At 33.5% G+C, this 19293-nt stretch overlaps 1 protein-coding gene across 7 annotated transcripts in view; it reads left to right on the forward strand.

Moving 5' to 3' along the window:
* IMMP1L (inner mitochondrial membrane peptidase subunit 1) overlaps positions 1 to 19293 on the forward strand; it is an 81746-nt gene that overhangs the window by 20813 nt on the left and 41640 nt on the right. The window contains exon 3 of one of the 7 annotated variants that reach the window (XM_029956257.1): positions 9782 to 10041. The exons of the other annotated variants lie outside the window; for them this stretch is intronic. The gene's annotated coding sequence lies outside the window, so the exon portion shown is untranslated. The remainder of the gene's footprint in view (positions 1 to 9781; positions 10042 to 19293) is intronic. 7 annotated transcript variants of the gene reach the window in all.

The raw sequence follows: 19293 nt of genomic DNA on the forward strand, positions 1-19293 counted from the left end.
ATCGTTTTATGTGCCTGTAGGCCATCTGGATGTCCTCTTTGGAGAAGTGTCTGTTCATATCTTCTGCCCATTTCTTCACTGGATTATTTGTTTTGTGAGTGTGAAGTTTGGTGAGTTCCTTGTACATTTTCGATATTAGCCCTTTATCTGATATGTCATTTGCAACTATCTTTTCCCATTCTGTTGGTTGCCTATTAGTTTTCTTGATTGTTTCCTTTGCCTTGCAGAAGCTTTTTATCTTGATGAAGTCCCAAGCGTTCAGTTTTTCTTTCATTTCCCTTGCCTTTGAGGATGTGTCGAGTAGGAGATTGCTGCGGTGGAGGTCTAGGAGGTTTTTTCCTACTTTCTCCTCGAGGATTTTGATGGTTTCCTGTCTCACATGCAGGTCTTTCAGCCATTTTGATCTTATTTTTGTGTATGGTGTAAGAGACTGGTCTAGTTTCATTCTTCTGCATGTTGCTGTCCAGTTCTCCCAGCACCACCTACTAAAGAGGCAGTCTTTTTTCCATCGGATACTCTTTCCTGCTTTGTCAAAAATTAATTGACCGTACATTTGTGGGCCCAGTTCTGGGCTCCACCATAATTTAAATTAGGCATTATTGGATCTATTTTTGAATGAGCCATCCTATGTTACGCTTCGTACAGAAGACCTTAAGTGTAACTTGCTTTCTTTATCCATCCTGTAATCCAGCTATCATGTTTTCTAGTACACAGTGAACTGTACTTAACTTACACAGAGTGACACTAGGTTCGGCCTCGAGTGTCATGTCTGTGTCCTTCCTGTCATGAACCCTCACATTGTATGCATACACAGACTCCCAAACTTGTTATAAAATGTGTGACAGTTAAGAGTGTTTTTCTGCTGCGGGCGCCTGGGTGGCTCAGTCGGTTAAGCGGCCGACTTCAGCTCAGGTCACGATCTCACGGTTCGTGGGTTCAAGCCCCACATCAGGCTTTGTGCTGACAGTTCAGAGCCTGAAGCCTGTTTCAGATTCTGTGTCTCCCTCTCTCTCTGACCCTACCCTGCTCATGCTGTTTCTCTCTGTCTCAGTAATAAAACATTAAAAAAAAAATTTTTTTTAAACAGTGTTTCTCTTCCTACACATGAGCTAAAATATGATAATTTTGGAGTGCATGAGGATGATGGCCTTTCTGTGCTTGGGGTTCTACTGGCCCACTCATATGACAGTACCCATTCCTTCTGGAGTCTAACTTTCCCCAAACTCCACCACCATTGGGCATGTGTCTTCTTCCAGCAGCTGGAAGAAGTCATTGCTCTCCATGAAGGTCCCATCCTCCTCTAGCACCAGTGTTAGCGCTCTAGTCGGCTGTGGGGTCTCTATCACCTTGTCTTGCAGTTCTTGACAGCTGCCACCTTTGATCACAGAGACAGAAAGGTGGCTGGGGGTAGTGGAGCTGAGATCAGACTCCCATGACCAAACTCAGCCTCATATTAGATTCTTACCTAAGGCTGGTGACTAGGACTGCCTTTGTGCTTTCCTTCAGGCTGCTGCTTACCTGTTACCATATGATGCTGAAATGGCTGTGGGGTGCCCAGTGTGGTACTAGGCAGCATGGGATATGGGGGCGGGGGGGTCAGCTGGTAGGCACCATTGTTGGGAATCATATGTATTCTTTTTTCCTTTACTCAGCTTTACTAATGGTTTGGAGATATCTACATAGTTGCATGTAATATTCTTTTTCATTATTATATATTATTCCTTTGGAATGACTATGACAGGATTCATTCATGTTATTGTTGGTGGATAGTGTTTAGCTATTATAAATGACATTGCCATGAATGTTCTTTTACATATGATGTGTTTTTTACTGGTGTGAAGTGGAAAAGTCATATATTTTCAGGTTAAATATAAATGATTATATGATATTTTAAATTAATTTAAAAGAGTACATGAGAAATTTGTTATATCCTGAGAGTGACACATAGTAAACATTGGAAAAGATTCTGAAATGATTAGAATTTCTTTTACTCTAGGCTTTAGATGTAAAGTGGCACATAGTTTGCGATTGTTTCAAAATACTATATGTATAGATGTTGAGACATAGTAAAGAAATAGATTATAAGACTTAAGGTAGTAGCTCTTTGATTTACTTAATTATTAGCACATTCATTCTGTTAACTATCATGTCATATTTTCTATAACTCCTTCGCTTTACTGATGAGTAAACTCAGGCAGCCTAGAGAGATTGAGTCACATGGACAAGGTCATGGAGCAAGTTGGAGCTAGAAACCAGATCAACCTGTATACTTGGCAGTCACAACTTAAAGAAAACAAGCTGAAAAGTGAAATCGGGATATTTTCTTGAGTGTGTCCAGCCATTTAAGTGGAAAAATTGCCTGAGTAGCTTTCAGAAATCATCAGATATTCTTTTGACTATTCACCAAGAATTGGCTCAGCACAGGGAGTTCCATGTTTGAAGCCCCCAAAACGTTACCACACTTTATCACACATAGTTCATCTTCTAAAACACAGCTATAAGATATTCTAATTTTGAGAATTTTACTTTGAGTAATCCCTCTTGCATTAGGCTATTATTGATAGTATATTTCTCATCTGTTAATTTTGAGAATAATTGAATCTTATCCTTTTTTGTGCCAAAACTTTTTTTTGTATGAACATTTTTATATAATGTTTCTAAAATATAAAATTTACCCATCTGTTCTCTTAAACAGTACAAATGGAGTAAAATTTAAGGGTTTTTTTAAATTTGTTTTTATGGCTCAGAGTTGTAATTGTGAATGAACATTAGTCACGTCATAGAATTTATGTGATTTCCTCTGAGACTTTTGCTGTATAGGACTGTTCTCCTAAGTTGTCCTAGACTGATAAGCTTTTATGTCCATGTCCTACTTGTGATGTGTGATGTTTTGTTTTACCTTTGTTAGATAATTCTTGTTTTTTGGCTTTCTGTGCATTATATTGACTAATGTTAAAATCAGCATTGTTTAGTGAGAGCTTAAGTATGGTTCTTATCATCTACAGACTAAGGGCACAGAAGATATGACAGTTTTTTTAAATTTATTTTGGGTTCATCAACTGGAGTCACCACTTTGTTTCAGAGGACTGAGATGATCTGGTAGCTGATTTCTGAACACCTGAAATGCAACATAGATTGCATATACTCGTGAATCCTTATTTGGGGGATTAAAATTATTGTGTACACATTTTCTTATAAAACCATGGTATGAAACTGAATTTGCTTAAGGACTCTCAAATGGGAAATCCAATGGACTTAATTGGGCATTTTCTAATTATAAAATATTTGATAGGATGGGCATTGAAATAAAAATAGTGTATTAGGCGATACTGCCCTTTGAAAATGGCAGTCATAAAAATTAAACCACCATTGAAATTATAGCTTTTTAAAGGACAATATAGAAGTAACATGGATTAGGTTTCATGAAAACATAAGTGCTTCAGGAAAACATTCATTTCAAAGTGAAATGCATTTGACTGCTTACCCAATTATAAACCACTGAATGTTAATTAAAAAAAAAAAAACCTGGAATGAGAGAGTATATTTGTTTTTAGATGACAGGAGATAATTGGGAGGAATGATAGTTTCTATCCCAGTACATTAGGCATCAATAAGATGATTTCTTATGTCAGTGAGGTTTTCTTTTTTAATTTGAAAATTCCTTTGTTTTAATTTATGTGAACAGATTTTAATTCTGTATTTGGGGTAAAACAAACAATGAGTTTTCTGTAATTTTTGCAATTAGAACATCTTTGGGAATTGCCTTATGAACAAAATATCTTAGAGGCCAAAAGAGAATAGCTTTTCCTAGGATATATCTGAGATGCATCCGTGGTGGAAGTGCAAAATGACACAACCCCCGCAGAAGACAGATTGGCAATTTCTAGAAAAAGACCAATGCGTTTACACTTATCTTTATACTAATTCAAGAAACTATTACAGATGCACTTATGTACTCATGTAATGCCATATGTATAGGAGTTTTCACTGTAGCATTTTTGCAGTAACAAAAGATTGGAAACACCCCTACTGTCTATCTGTGGGGTACTGGTTAAATGAATTGTGGCATATCTATACAATGTAAAAGTCTACAGCTGTGATAAAAAAAGAAAGGATATTTTCTATATGCAGATTTAGAAAGTTTTGAAACATACATTGTTACTTTAAAAGCACACAGTTCAAACAGTATATAGTAAACTACTTTTTGCATAAAGGAGGAAGGAAATAAAAATACATATTCATATTTGCTTATATTTGCAAAAAGAAAATCTAGGAGGTTATGCAGTGTCTAAATCCTGTGGGTGGGTGAGGAGAATGGAGTAGATGGGACTTTAACTGTCTACCATCTAGATTGTTCTTAATTTTTGAATAATATGTTACTCATTAAAAATAGTTTTGTTTTATTTGTAAATCAAATGAGAGGGAAAGAAAGGGGTAAGTCCGCTATAATTACCACAAAATTAGCTAATTTTACTCCCTTATCTTCAGAATATATACCTGGTATATATAGTAAGCCCTGAATAAGTATTTGTTAACACAAATGAAAGTTGACTCTGTAGTATTTAGGTGGTCTCTTTTAGCTTATTTCTTAATTTATTTAATTATGTATTTGTTCTTTTAGCTTATATTTTAAAGTATCTTTTTAATATAAAAAAAGTAATGTAATCATGTGTTGATTCCAGTATAGAAATAAAGGAAAACATTTAAGTGGGAGGTAGTGAGATACATTGTTCAGCTTATTATCATATTATCAGATTTTATTTGTATGATACTGATATTAAGGAATTAATTATATTTTCTTTAATTTAATTGAAAAGTAAAATGAAAGTTCTCTATTAAATTAGCTTTCATAACAAATAAAAGTTTATGAAATTTGAAGGCAAGCGGGGAGATAGCAAACATATGTTTTAAACTTCTTTGTCTTCTGTCTTACTTTATTTTCTCACATATGGGCAAATGTTCAGTCCTGAGATTATTTTAGCTCTTTTATTATAGCAGCAGCAGCAGCAGCAGCAGCAATTCTTGACAGAAAGACCAGATACTTCTGAAAATATGGTATTAGAGGTGAGGAGAAAAGGGTGAGTGGCTTTTGCTCTTCCGTTGAAAAGAGTCCAGGAAGTTGTTTCAGCTGTTGGGTTGAAAATTTGAGTATTCAAGCAAGTAGTATAAGAAATGCATAATTTTCACATTTAGATTTTATATATATTGTTTCTAAATTTCATATGACAAGGATTTTGACTACCTTTGTATACTGTGTATTTTTGTGTAAAACTGCCTTTTTAAAGAAAGCTATATATACAGAGAAGTACATATATTAAAAGTAGATGGCTCGGTGAAATTTTTAGAAGCCAAATACACCCATATACCAGTACACAGATTAAAAAAAAAAAAGAGCATTATGTATTTTGTATTTTATTTATACAATTACACAATATAATTTTTTTATGTCTAGTTTCCTTTGTTTAACATTATGTATTGCTACTTACCTACATTATTGCATGAAGTTCTGGTTGGTTCATTTTCATTACGCCTTTCTATTATATGACTGTATCACAATGTTTTTTATCCATTCCATTAATGGGCATTTGGGTGATTTTCCGTATAATGCAACTATAAACATTATAATACATATTTCTTAATTAATATATTTATTTGTATATTTCTTTTTAGGATGTCTGTCGGTACTGAGTAAATGAACTATGGCATATCTATACAATGAAATACTCTACAGCTATAAAAAAAGAAAAGATGTTCTCTGTGTTATAATTGAAAACTGTTTTTAGCAGCTTTTTAATTATTTTGATTTTAAGTAGGATTTTTTGTGAGCATCCATTTGTGGACATGTTCTGAACATTGTTAAGATTTTCAGTGATACTTTTTATTTTTCAGAAATATTTTAGATACATTTTCTGATTCTGTCATTATATTGCAGAAAAGTATTTTTATATATTCTGATATTTCAGTTTTTATCTTATCAATAATGTATATTGTAAACTTCATGATTATTGTATTATTTAATTTTGCATTTATATTTTATAATGAGAGTAATTGCCTATTTAAAAATTTATTTTGTCTCTGATCATGGTGCTGAAATTAAGGAAAGGCAATTGTACTTAACTTTTAACTAAGTACTTAGGTATTTTTCACTTGTCATTACATTTTTTAGTTTAAAGCACCAAATTAAATATTATTTTATCCTGGCTTTTGTTTTAATTCATGCATTTAAAAACTGAAATTTAGATAAAAGATACTTTCAAAATAAATTCAGTATATTATTTATGAGTGGAGCAACACATTAGCATTGGGTTCACAATAGATCATATCGCTTTTATTCCATCTTACAAGCTTAGCAGCACAAACAGAATAATCAACATATTATTTGGCTGTCATCTGCTGAACAGAAACCAGAGATCACAAGGAGGTTTTCCCTAGCTGTGGTGATGGCCTTTTTGTTCCAAGCCCCCATCTGGGAAGGCCATGGTGTGTTATCATATGGAACGCGGGGTTTTCTGTAATCTGCTTAGCTGCACTGCAGTTTGAATCTTCATTCCATGTTTGTGTAATTTATAATTTTAATGAGACCATGGCTCTTGTGGGCTTTGAAATATATTAAAAGCTCTTTTGTGCATATGCTTTTGTTCTTGCTTAATAGGCTCAGTGTATTTAAAACTGATGAATTTTTATTCATGAATTTGGATGTCTGGGGATTAACTTAGACTGAATATCATTACACTCATATATTGATGGTTAGAAAGTTTTTTTATTGTTATTATTTTGTTTTTGTGTGTCTCTGTGTCTGTGTGAGATTTGTTACTAGAGAAGGAAAGAACTTAAATAATTTTAAAAGGCTAGGAAAAAGTGACATGGCTAGACCATAAAGAATTGATTTAGGTTTTATCCATGTTATTTATTCATACTCATATTTCATCATTAGTCTTAGTATTATTTATAGTATTTAGATAAGTATTATAAGGAAATAATTATGAAAAAGCAACTTTTAAATGAGTTGATACCTTATATACTATTGTTTATATTGAAGTAATAGTCCAGTGTGTGACAAAGACAGACTTTGTTTTTTAATTGTATGACACCAACTGTCTGGTCATACTAAATCTGCCATTAATTCTTGAATTAAGTTGGGTATATGTTCTATATTTTAACTATTTGTAGTCTTCCTTATCTGCAAAACCCTTTTTATTAATGGAATTTTTAACCTATATTGGTGTATATAATGAAAAGACTAATGGAAAAGCAGCTTTCTAATAATTTATGAAATTGGCTTTTTATTTTGCTAAAATACTGAAATTAATTACATGCTTCAAGTCTCTATAATTAATACTTATAATATTTATTTACAAATGGAATATAGACAATCGTATAGTACCTTAAAAGAAAATCATGGCCCTTTTTAGATCCAGACATGTTTTTTTGATGTTTCTGCCTATTGGATTCAGTTAGGGCTTACAAGACTTTTATGAAGTTGCCCAAGGTGTATTTTTTGGTAAAAATCTATGTTTAATAGACTAAAGCATTTTTGAAACTATAAAACATTATTCATTTTGATACATGGTGGTCAGCAGTTTGGTTGGTCCCTCTTCTCCCCCTCATTACCCTTAACCTAGAAATGTGAAACAGAGGCTGAAATGACAGCATTTTGTTCTTTTCTAAGCTTATCTATCAGATTTGACCCTGGAATGTTTGTTCTTCTAGAATACCCCTCTGCTTTAGTATTTTTTATTAGTTGTACAATTTCATTTAGTTTGGAATTTATTATTAAAAATGTATGATCTAAAGCAATGCTGTCTAGTAGAAATATAGTGTGAGTCACTTATATACTTTATTTAATACATTATATCCAAAATACTATTTTTCAACAATATATTATTTTTTGTACTATGTCTTCAAAGTTCAAGTGTGTATTTTATACTCACAGTACATCTCAATTTGGACTAGTCACATTTCAAGTGCTCAGTAGCCATATATAGCTAATGGCTACCTTATTGAACAGTGTAGCTCTAAAGTACTACATACAAATATCATAACAGAAATGTATATTTTTGCATCCCTCATTAATTTTCTAGCTATATCCTCTTCAAGATGACCAAAGAATGTGGGCTATCTAATTGAAATTTTATATGGTATTTTTTATAGCTCTACCACTGATACTGTTGGTATATATCTGCCTGATGAATGCACAAAATCAGAATTATATTAACTGACTCCTGTCTACTTATCACATATCGCATAGATGTGTTTAAATATATTATAATAAGGAAATAATGACTAATGTAATGGATGTAGTAGGCTCCTCACCAATTGTGGGCAAATCAAACTTGTCAGTGTATTTCAAGTATACCAAGGAGTTCAGTTTTACAAGAATCCCATGGCAAATCTTAATATGTTTTTTTTTTTAATAAAGTTGGGAACTCCTCTTTGCATTCTTAGAATTTTTCTGCGTAGTTATTTGTGGGAATGCATATCTTTCTTTTCACTTAAGTTTGCATAGAGCTCACACTGCTTAAACTTTTGGAAGAAAAAGACTGAAAATAAAGTTCTCTAGGATTCTGTATATTTTAAATACTCTGTATATTCAAATATAAGGAGAGGGAATGTCTTTACGTTCTTTAGAAATGTAGTTAAGAACTTGAATTACAATTGATTTGAATTGATTTAAATATTTTAAAGTGTAAAATGATCAAGGTGATGTGTATAAAATACTGTCACTACATCTACTTAATAAAAAGTAGAGAATTTTTGTGTAACTGGCCTTCTTGCTCAACAATGGTTTTGAGAGAAAAATCATATGTTCAGGAGATCTCTGAACTTTTCACAGTTTGAAGATTTTAATACTTTAAAATTTTGAGGGAGATGAGCTAATTTTTATGTAATTTAATTTTTACATGAATATTGCCTGATGCCTGTTGTATCCTTTTACTCACTTAAATTTTTATTGACTTCTCTGTGACTTCTGCATTTAAAGTGTTGACACAAAATGTTAAACTATTCTTTAAACAATACCTCTAGTTTCTTGGAGATGATAAATCCATCCATTGATTTCCTAATTTTATTATGTACACAGTCAATTGTAATCCAAGATTACAGCAAACAAGATGTTAATTTCGAGCCATAATCTATGTACATTTCAATTACAGAGCATGATTGTTATAGAAGCACAGAATAAAAAGGAATAACATTTGTGCTATCCTCACAGGAGCTGTCAATAAAAGATGTAATAGGGGATTTAGGAATCTGGAAATGGCCAACTAATTTATGTGAATCTATTTTATTTCAGCTAGAAAGACCAAGCTCTTTTTCGTCTGCACTGCATATTGCAGAGCACAGGCTGTCTATAGAAAACCAGGCGGCTGCATATGGATAGTCCCTTGATATCATTCACTTGCTGTGTAATCTTATTATGCAAAGTTCTAATCTTCACCTAGAATGAATGCCTCTGGGTCAGAATATAGTCATATCAGGGTTTTTGAGGTCATGTTTTGTGATCCTTAGCTTATTCTTCTAAGTAGAGCTGGGATTTAAAGGGTATTCCCCAGACGCTAGCAGAGATAGACAGCAGAACCTGCTGCCTTTTTGGAAGACAAGACCAACATGAGGTCCCTGGTAGGATTAAACTTGATTTGTAGCTCTAGGATTTTTTAACAGATGTATTATTGGACAGGGAATAGGGGGCCACCAGCACAGCAAAATTGAATCACGACTGGCATTCTCAAGGAGTTTGCTGCCTGCTAAAACAGCAGCTGCATGTGGATTTGACTTCTTTCAGGTGAAGCGACTTCCAGTCATTTGGAAAGGATGGGATGAAAAGGAACCTTGGTGATAATTTTGATGTCTGCAAGATTTAGTACCAGTGTAATGGGATTATCGGTAACACCTTCACTGCAGAAAAAGCCACCTGGCGCTATAACTGGCAGCAACTGAGAACTAATCCTTTCCCATCTCTTGGATGTCATTCATGAAGCTCAAAGCGATTTCTACCCTGCTAACTGTGATTAATTTTATAAACAACAACAACAGAAAAATCAGGTGATCAAGGCAAAGAATGTGCTTTTTATTAATTTATTTTTAATATGTAGCCTTAGTATAAGCTATATGACAAATTATGTAAGGCATACATAAACTATATGTATGACTTAAAATTTATTAAAATGTTCAAATAAAAAAGTTGATTACTAATATCCTTTATACTTTTTCCAGTTGCGTGACAATGTATATGCTATTGGTAAAGATTTATATTTGAGAAAAATATTAATTTAAATACTTTAGTGTTCTTTTGGAAATAAGGCCATTATCACTAATCAAAATATAGGTGTAAGGAATTTGACATACCTTTTACCTGTTTATTAAAAACTGCTTTGATTCCTGCTGATTAAATGGTTTTAATGAGTTAGACTATTTTTAATGATATAAAAATAGGAATTTATGTTTTTGGTAATAAAGGTAATGGTAGCTCAAACCATGAAAAGAGCTTTTTGTGAAAGTATATGATTTTAATATATAAAAATCCTAAAATAGCTCATATTAATACTGAATGACATTTTTTAAAATCAGAAATCCTTAGTGAAAGTTTTCCTTTAGCAGGTAGAGGTTTAGTTATTTGCTCTAGAATCATGTATTAGTTAATTGAGGTTTTTTTTAAAACATTTTATTTCAACTAAAAACTTTATCAAGTACTTTGTTTAGAGGTGTTAATTATTTTAATATTCTTCTCCTACATGGTCCAGAATAAACTGAAAGAAAATGAAGAGAAATTATCCCATCAGTCACCCAAACAGTATGCAACATAACTGCCAAGACTAGAAAAGATAATTAGTGTTGTCAGTGTTATGATCCCAGAGTACTTACTTCTAAAATATTTATTCATAGAACTTGATTTTTATCTTGTTGTTTTTGATTTAGTAGCTTTTTATTTAAAAAATAATTACAAAACCTTAATCTTAATTTAAAAATCTTAACTATATGTAGGTGAACAAAATAATTTTTACAACCATAAGAATTATTAAAGTGTAATCATTCATTATGCACAATGCACGATTTACTTGTAGCCTCTGTTTATATATAGTACATTTTATTCTTCTTCAGAGATGGTTATTAGAAAAATCAATAAATGTGATAAACTTATGTAGAGATCTTTGACCAAACCTACCTAGCAAACTTATCATTATTAATGGATTTTTTTAAACTGGTTTCAAGCTATTATATTCCAAAATGTATTTCTTCGTTTGTTGTCACATTTTAAATGAATGAGAAAGCTTAACAATATATTTACTGAAATGCATTGTTAGTTTATAAAGGAAGTTTTTAGCCTTCTATTTGTATTTTTACTATTTGAAAAGGTATTCATTTAAAATTATGCTATCACAATGAAAAGGTCTATCCATGGAATGCGTGGACTAAATTCTTTTTCTTATCCTGATAACATGATCACTTAAATTTTAAATACAAAACATTTGGTTTATATGTAATTTCAAATTATTTTGCCAGCTAGTGCATTTTCTCGGTAACTTTTTATGATAGTTCATAGAATTTTATAATTATTTTTTAAAATGGTTTTCCTTTCAAAACAAAATTTGTCTCAATGCTAATATAATATTTACTTTTTGGCTTTTTAAATCAGCTATTTACTGAATGACTCTTGAGAGTTAGTAGTATTTCCTTCTCTGTTCCTAGGCTGATTAGAGACGGTTATTTCCTTTGGAAAGCCCCAAATAAATTCATCATAATTAAATTTACTGTAAACATACAAGGTCTTCTCAGTGATACACATTCTTTTTTGGTAGATTCAAATGAATTTAATAACTTATTGATGACTTATGAGAAATCTGGCTCATCTTTAAAAGAGGTGATTTTGGACATAAGAGAAAGGGATCTAGACTGAGAAAAATGAGAAGAAATTTTTAAAAGGGAGTAAAGTAAGTCAGGTATAACAAAAGCAGGATGGAAATCATAGGAATTTTTGATTAAGAGATCCTAAACCTTTTTTTTTTTTTTTTACAATTTATGAGACTTGGTATCTCTCCAAAGGGCCATACATGAACTGTAGACTGGCACAGTGACAGCTAGCCTATGATAATGCTAAATGATATTCTTCCATTTGAATGAATACCCTTCAACTCTTGCATGTACAACTTGCATATTGTTCTGAAATAAATGGATCATATGTAGTCATTGGGGGATGATTGGTGGATGAACAGGATGGTTTTGGCATTTCACTCTTTTGGAAGCTGTTATTTGTGTTAAAAGTGTTAACTACTTATGGTTTATAAATATACAATGAGTTTTGATTTTTGGAAATATATAAAAAGTGATTTCAGAAAATAACACTGGATTTTTTAAAATCATTGAAATGTTAGCATGATGAAGTTTGACGATGAAATTTATAGAGTTCTCCCAAAGTTTACATTTAGCTTAAAAATAATGGGCGGATAAATTTTATCAAATTCCTGAAGATTGTCTCAGTTGTCTTAAATGACAGCATAAAGTCCTTTATGGGCTTCCTTCCTGCGAGCTTATTAAAACTATAGATTCTGCAGCTTTGTTCCCACAGATTTTCATTCATTAACTCTATGATGGGAGCCTGGGAATTTGGTTTTTGAATTAGGTTCTCAGGTAATTTTGATGTTGCAGTCACATATAAAGCAATATTCACTACTTTAAACCTTAAAGTAAGGACATTTATTTCTTATGGAAATGTATCAAAATAGATAGGCTTAAATAAAGTCTTCATAGATTATGGGGATCAGAACTCCTTAATTTGTAGTTCTAGAAAAATACCCTCTGCACAAGCCTTACAGTAGATTTAACATTATGGATTTGAACAATTCATGAACAGCACTGAAGGTGATTTTGAAATGGCAGGAATTTGAATTACTTTGATGGAGAGGCTGCTGTGTGAGAGTGAATTATTTAGCTCTTGAGCAGAGTATACCACTCAGCATCCATGTCTTAATGAGTCTGTTCTCTTTTTGTCACAATATCTTCCATTCAGGGTCTGAAATGGACATATACCTTTCAATTATTTTATATATTATAATCATGTGGGAAAAATGTATTTTGTATAGATATTTTTAAATTTGAGAAATCACAGCAATCTCAGAAATGTCATTCTTGTCCAGATGAAGATAAATGTAGTAAAACTATGATGGTTGGAAGTTTTCTTCTTCATATCGCCTCACCTTTCTTTAATGTGAACACTTCTCTAAATGCTAATATATTCACTAACTGTTCTTCTCAAAACAAAAAAAGTTATGATCTTAATCACTTCTTTGGCTGCTTATGTACACTTTAAAATGAATGAAGTTTTGTAAATTGATAGTTTCAATTTAATTCTTTACCTTTTTTTCTCTCATATTTCTGAAACAAAATGCTTTCTCTTCATTTTAAAGAAATTCTAGACCTAAACAATCAGTTGATGTTTTTGTTTTTGTTTTGTTTTTTGGTAGCTTTAGGTATTCTGGAATCACTCTAAGGCTACTTTCATGATTAGAAATAAATCAATATCTTAGATTGTACCCCTCTTCCTAGAAACTTCTAAGGATGGAGGAATCTCTAGTTTGTTTTCAGCTTCTACAGTTCACTCTGTTTCATCTTTATAGTTGGCTTTAACATCAGTCTGACTTCTCTCTTTCCCATGCCTGTTTATTATAGTTTCCAACAAATTTATTTTAATTGAAAGGCAGTATAGCATAGTGGTGACTTGGGAGCCCACCTGCCTCATTTTGAGTTCTGGTTCTGCTGCCTATGAGCTGTGTTATTTTGAATGGTTCTTTATCCTCTCTCTACCCCAGCTAGTATTTTTTTTAATCTGTAAGATTAGATACTTAAGTTTTCATAGAGTTATTGTAAGAACTAAATGAGTTAATATATGTAATTAGAACAGTGCCTGGCACATAGCAAGAACTACTATTTAAGCATTTGTTGTTGTTGTTGTTTGATTGGTATTTGAGGTTTTCTTCTTATGTGTAGTGAAAGAAGCCATTATTACCTACATCCCTCTTAGTGTTTTCTAACTTTGTGTTATAGGAAGACATCTTTTTATCTGTAATGTAATAACTGTTGAAAGTAGTTTTCAATCTTTGCCTTTATGCCAGCATTTTATGGAGCTTTAATATATATACTGTATGCTTTATTTATGGTATTTACTGTATACATCATTTCCTATGTTATGTGACATTCACAATTTTTAATTTCTCTTTTCCTCACATTTCTGTTAATTGATAAGAGTACATAAGCTCTCCTTTAAAGGAATTCATTCTCTACATTGATGAATCAATTTCTGAAAAATGTAAATGTCACAGAGGATAAAAAGCAACAAATTTCGTTTCCTATATAGAGTAAGAAATCTTTATGCCAAAGTTTCCCAACTTTCTTTCACAGCACACATGGAATATGATAAATTAAATGGCACACAGCATAAAGGACTAAATGAGCAAAACTACACAAGGCTAGTTATGGCCATTGACTGCCCTAACAGCTTAGAGCAGTGGTTGTTATATGTTACTATGCTTCAGAATCACCTAGAGGACTTTCTAAAACATGGATTGCTGAGTGACAGTCACCAGTTTTGTAATTACATAAATCTTGAGTTTGGTCTAAGAATTTGCATTTCAGACAAGTTGCCAGATGATGCCCCTTCTCCTAGTCTGGGGACCACACTATGATAAATACTAGTTTAGTGTTGTTGGTGTCCTGATATGGTAGATGGTAGGTCTTAACCAACCGGTCCAGTGTCCTAGTCCCCAGAACCTGTGACTGTATCACCTTACATAGCAAAAGGTACTTCGCAAATGTAATTAAATTAAGAATCCTGAGTGAATATTCTGGTGGGTTCAGTGTAATCACAAGAGCCCTTAAAGGTGGAAAAAGGCAGAAGAAATAGTCTGAAGGAGATGTGACAGAGGGATTCAGTGTGCTGGCTTTGAAGTTGGAGGAAGGGGACCACAAACCGAGGCATGTTTGCAGCATCTAGAAGCTGGAAAGAAACTTAGAAAGGATTCTCTCCTAGGACTACTTCCAGAAAGGGATGCAGCCCTACCAACACCTTGATTTTTAGCACAGTGAGACTTATATTGGATTTCTGACCTTAAAACTGTTAAGATAATAAATTAAAAAATTTCTGTTGTAGATGCCATATATTATTATGTCAGTGTCAGATGTATAACATAGTGATTCAACAATTCTATGTATTACAAAATGTTCAACATAAGGAGTATAGTTATTATGTCACCATATGAAGTTATTACAGTATCATTAATTATATTCTCTATGCTTTACTTCTCATCTCCCTGACTTACTTTATAACTAAAAGGTTGTACCTCTTAGTCCCTTGCATCTATTTCAGCCAATCCCACCTTCCCCCCATCCACTCTGGAAACTATCAGATTTTTTCTGTATTTATGAATCTATATCTGGTTTGTGTTTTAATCTCCACATATAGGTGAAATCACATAGTATTTGTCTTCTTCTGACTTATTGCACTTAACATAATACCTTCTAGGTCTATTTGTGTTGTTCCAAATGGCAGGATTGCACTTTTATCTTATGCTGATTAATAAATATTTCATTGGGTGTATGTGTGTGGATATATATATGCCATATTTTCTTTATTTGTCTATTGATGGACACTTAGATCACTTTGATATTTTGGCTGTTGTAAACAATGCTACAGTAAACAGGGGTGTATATATTTTCAAATTAGTGTTTTTGTGTTCTTCAGGTAAATATCCAGACGCGGAACTACTAGTTTGTATGGTATTTCTATTTTTAGTTTTTTGAGGAATCTTCGTACTCTTTTCCCTAGTTGCTGCACCACTTCACATTCCCACCAACCTCAGATGAAGGCTTCCTTTTCCCCACATCCTGGCCAACGCTTATTCTTTCTTATCTTTTTGATATAGCCATTCTGAATGGTATCAGGTGATATCTCATGGGTTTGATTTTCATTTCCCTGATGGTTAGTAATGTTGAGCATCTTGTCTTGCATCTCTTGGCCATCAGTGTGTCTTCTTTGGAAAAATGTCTAGTACTCTGCCTAGTTTTTAATTGGATTATTTGTGGGACTTTTTTGGTGTTGAATTATATGAATTATTTTATATTTTTAATATTAATCTTTTTTCAGATATATCATTTGTAAATAGTCTTCTCACATTTAACACATTGCCTTTTCATTTTGTTGATGGTTTTCCTTAACTGTTCAAAAGCTTTTTAATTTATGTAGTCCTACTATTTTTTTTCTTTTTCTTTCATTTCCATTGCCTGAGGAGACAGATCTAGAAAAATATTATTCAGGGTGATTGCTTACATGTAGCTGTCTGGTTTTCCCAATACCATTTGTTGAAGAGACTGTCTTTCCTCCATTGTATGTTCTTGCCTCCTTTGTCATAGATTGACCATATAAGTGTGGATTCGTTTCTGGGCTCTCTGTTCTGTTCCATCCATCCATGTCCCTCTTTTTATGCCATTACCATTTTGTTTTGATTAATATACCTTTGTAGTATAGTGTAAGATAATAAATTTGTGTTGTTCCAAGCCCTAGCTTTATAATAGTTTTTTACAGCAGCAATAGAAAACCAAGACATCTATAACCAATTCTCAGTTTACCAGCTGGCTTTATGCTGAGAGTTCCTAATGTCTGCTTATGTCCTCAATGCATGAAACTGAGAAAATAAAAATCTGGAGCAATATCTCCCTCATTTGTCTATCATCAAACTGACAAAATATCAGTATTTGAACCCACCTTGTTTCCTTCTTATTATGTTGGAGAAAGTGCCCCAATTTCTGTAAAAAGCCAATCTATTTTTGTTTGATCCCACCTCTCTGGCCTTGATTAATTAATGCACGTGAGTCTACATGTGATGTATTTCTACATATGTATATTGGGCTCAAATATGTGCCCTACAGATTTAGTGGTAGTATTTAGTAGTATTTTTCCTACCTCTGTCATCACCACTTAGTTTTGTATGTATTTGGCCTTCATAAAAGAGAATAATATAAACTGAATCATATAACATGTATGGAATTATACATCTTTCGTGTTTGTCTTTTTCACTAATATTATGTTGTGAGATTTATTCTTGTTGTTGCAGGTAGCAGTATTTTATTCCTTTTCATTGCTGTATAGTGTCCCATTGTATGAATATACCACAATTTATCCATTCTCTTAATGGTTGGTATTTAGGTTGTTTATAGTTTGCGGGTATTCTGAATAAAGCTGCTATGAATATCCTTGTATGTACCATTTAATGAACATAAGTGGCTCTTTCTGTGACATTATATCTGGGTGTAATATTGCTGAATCATAGGGGTAGGAACTGCCAAACACTTTTCCAAAGTAGTTCTGTAAATTTATTCTTTCCCCAGCAGTGATTGACAGTTTTACTTGCTCCACCTCTTTTTTAGCTTTTCTTTGTAGTTTTAGCCATTGTGATGATTTTGTGGTAATATCTCTTATAGTTAGCAATTCCCTGATAACCAGTGATGATGAAATTATCATATCAGCCAGTGAGATATCCTCTATTGTGAAATCTCCATGGGTTTTGCCTAATTTTTGTTAAATTGTTTGTCTTTTTTAAAATGATTTGTTGGTATTCTTTGTATATTCTAAATATCCCTTTTCCAGACCCATATCTAGATATTACTATCTAGATAAGTTATTTGCTCCCTGTCTGGTTTTTTTGCCTTTTTAAAAATGGTCTTTTTGATATACAGAAGGTTTTTTTTTGTTTTTTTGTTTTGTTTTGTTTTGTTTTGTTTTTGCATGCAAAAGCAAAGGGCTTTATTACGGGTTTAGGCTCGCCGGGGCCTAAACTCGGGCTCACAGCCTTCACCAACGCAGTGGATCCGCGCTGAGAGCCCAGAACAAAGGTGGGGTAGGGCTTTTATGAGTTTGGGAAGGGGAAGTTACAGGAAACTGTGACATAGGTACAGTGATCCAATTATTATTACACAATATTATTGACAGCAGGTTTATCCAATTACAACATTTAGAGTGTTAACCAATCACAGAGTAGACCTAGGACCCAGGACCCTCACGTAGGGTGTAACTAGCCTTAAGCAATAACTGATTACCTATAGCTTCTATTTCTAGGTCTGCCCTTAGGAATGTTAAGGGTATTACAAGGGTTGTCCCCCTTGCCTTGGGTAATGTGTGCCCTTCCATTGTCTCAAACCTGTGTCCTTACATTCCCCCCTCTGTCTTGTAACTGACCCAATCCTGGGTCAGTCTAGTTACCATTGTTCTGGTTTAAGGCTACATGTTCTTAAGACCATTAACTGAATAACATTTACATGCTCTTTGACAAATGCTTATGATCTTATTAAAGATACAAGAGCCATATGTTAAAAGTATACCAATTTTGGTTTTGGCTCCTAGATCTTGTCCTCTCTTGTGGTGGCCACGAACCACAGCTAGACTATCCTGTACACTTCCCGAGCTATTGGCATAGAAGTAACATTGTTCCCCTAAAGCCTGGCATAGCCCTCCTTGGTGGAAGGGGAATTTCTTACCATGTAAAGGGCATAGGGAAGGAGAACTACCCAATTTCTGCCAGTCTCCATGGTTAATTTGATAAGAGTCTCTTTTAGGGTTTCTAATTTCTGGTGCTGCCTGGTTTACAAAAGGAAGAATGACAGCCAATTTGTTCCTTCATTTTTCAGGATCCTTGGGCATATAAGTGCAATACGCCTCCATGGTTCTTTCTACATTACTAACCTTAGCCAAATTGGTGGGCCATCTAGCGGCTGCTTGAGGACCCCCCATTAGAGTCTGGCGGTAGAGGTGTAGGCTCCCCTTACCTCCTGCCATGTTGAAATTCCATGCCCAGATTAGAAGCAGTTAATACCAACAGAACATCTTATCCATAAGAGGAAGTTTAGGCTAATCAAGAACTTTTTGCTGTTTCCCCAGCTTTCTGGGGCAACATTTGTCAGTCCAATGGCAAAGAGACAGGACAGTTTATCTTATTGGACCGGTGATTCCTCAGGCTTCTGCCATGCTAGACCAGCCAGCTTCCGGGGTGTGGCTGGAGCAGGGCTGGAGATCCCTGGAGTCAGAGTCTTTTTGAAGATCAGTTCAAGCTGATCGACTGAATCTGGATCACCTCACCAGGTTAAGGGTTCTTCTGAGTCGGTTCACTTAACTCCAGAGAGATCCCTGAAACTTTAATAGGGGCTGACCCCCATCTTTAAATATCATCATCACAAACTAACAAGCCTGAGATCCAACAAAAAATATTCAAAGACACTCAGAACTAGAATAACATTTACAGTAGTGCATTGCTG

This window comes from Suricata suricatta, chromosome 11 (assembly GCF_006229205.1).
Source record: "Suricata suricatta isolate VVHF042 chromosome 11, meerkat_22Aug2017_6uvM2_HiC, whole genome shotgun sequence".
In the NCBI taxonomy this organism is placed as follows: Eukaryota; Metazoa; Chordata; class Mammalia; order Carnivora; family Herpestidae; genus Suricata; species Suricata suricatta.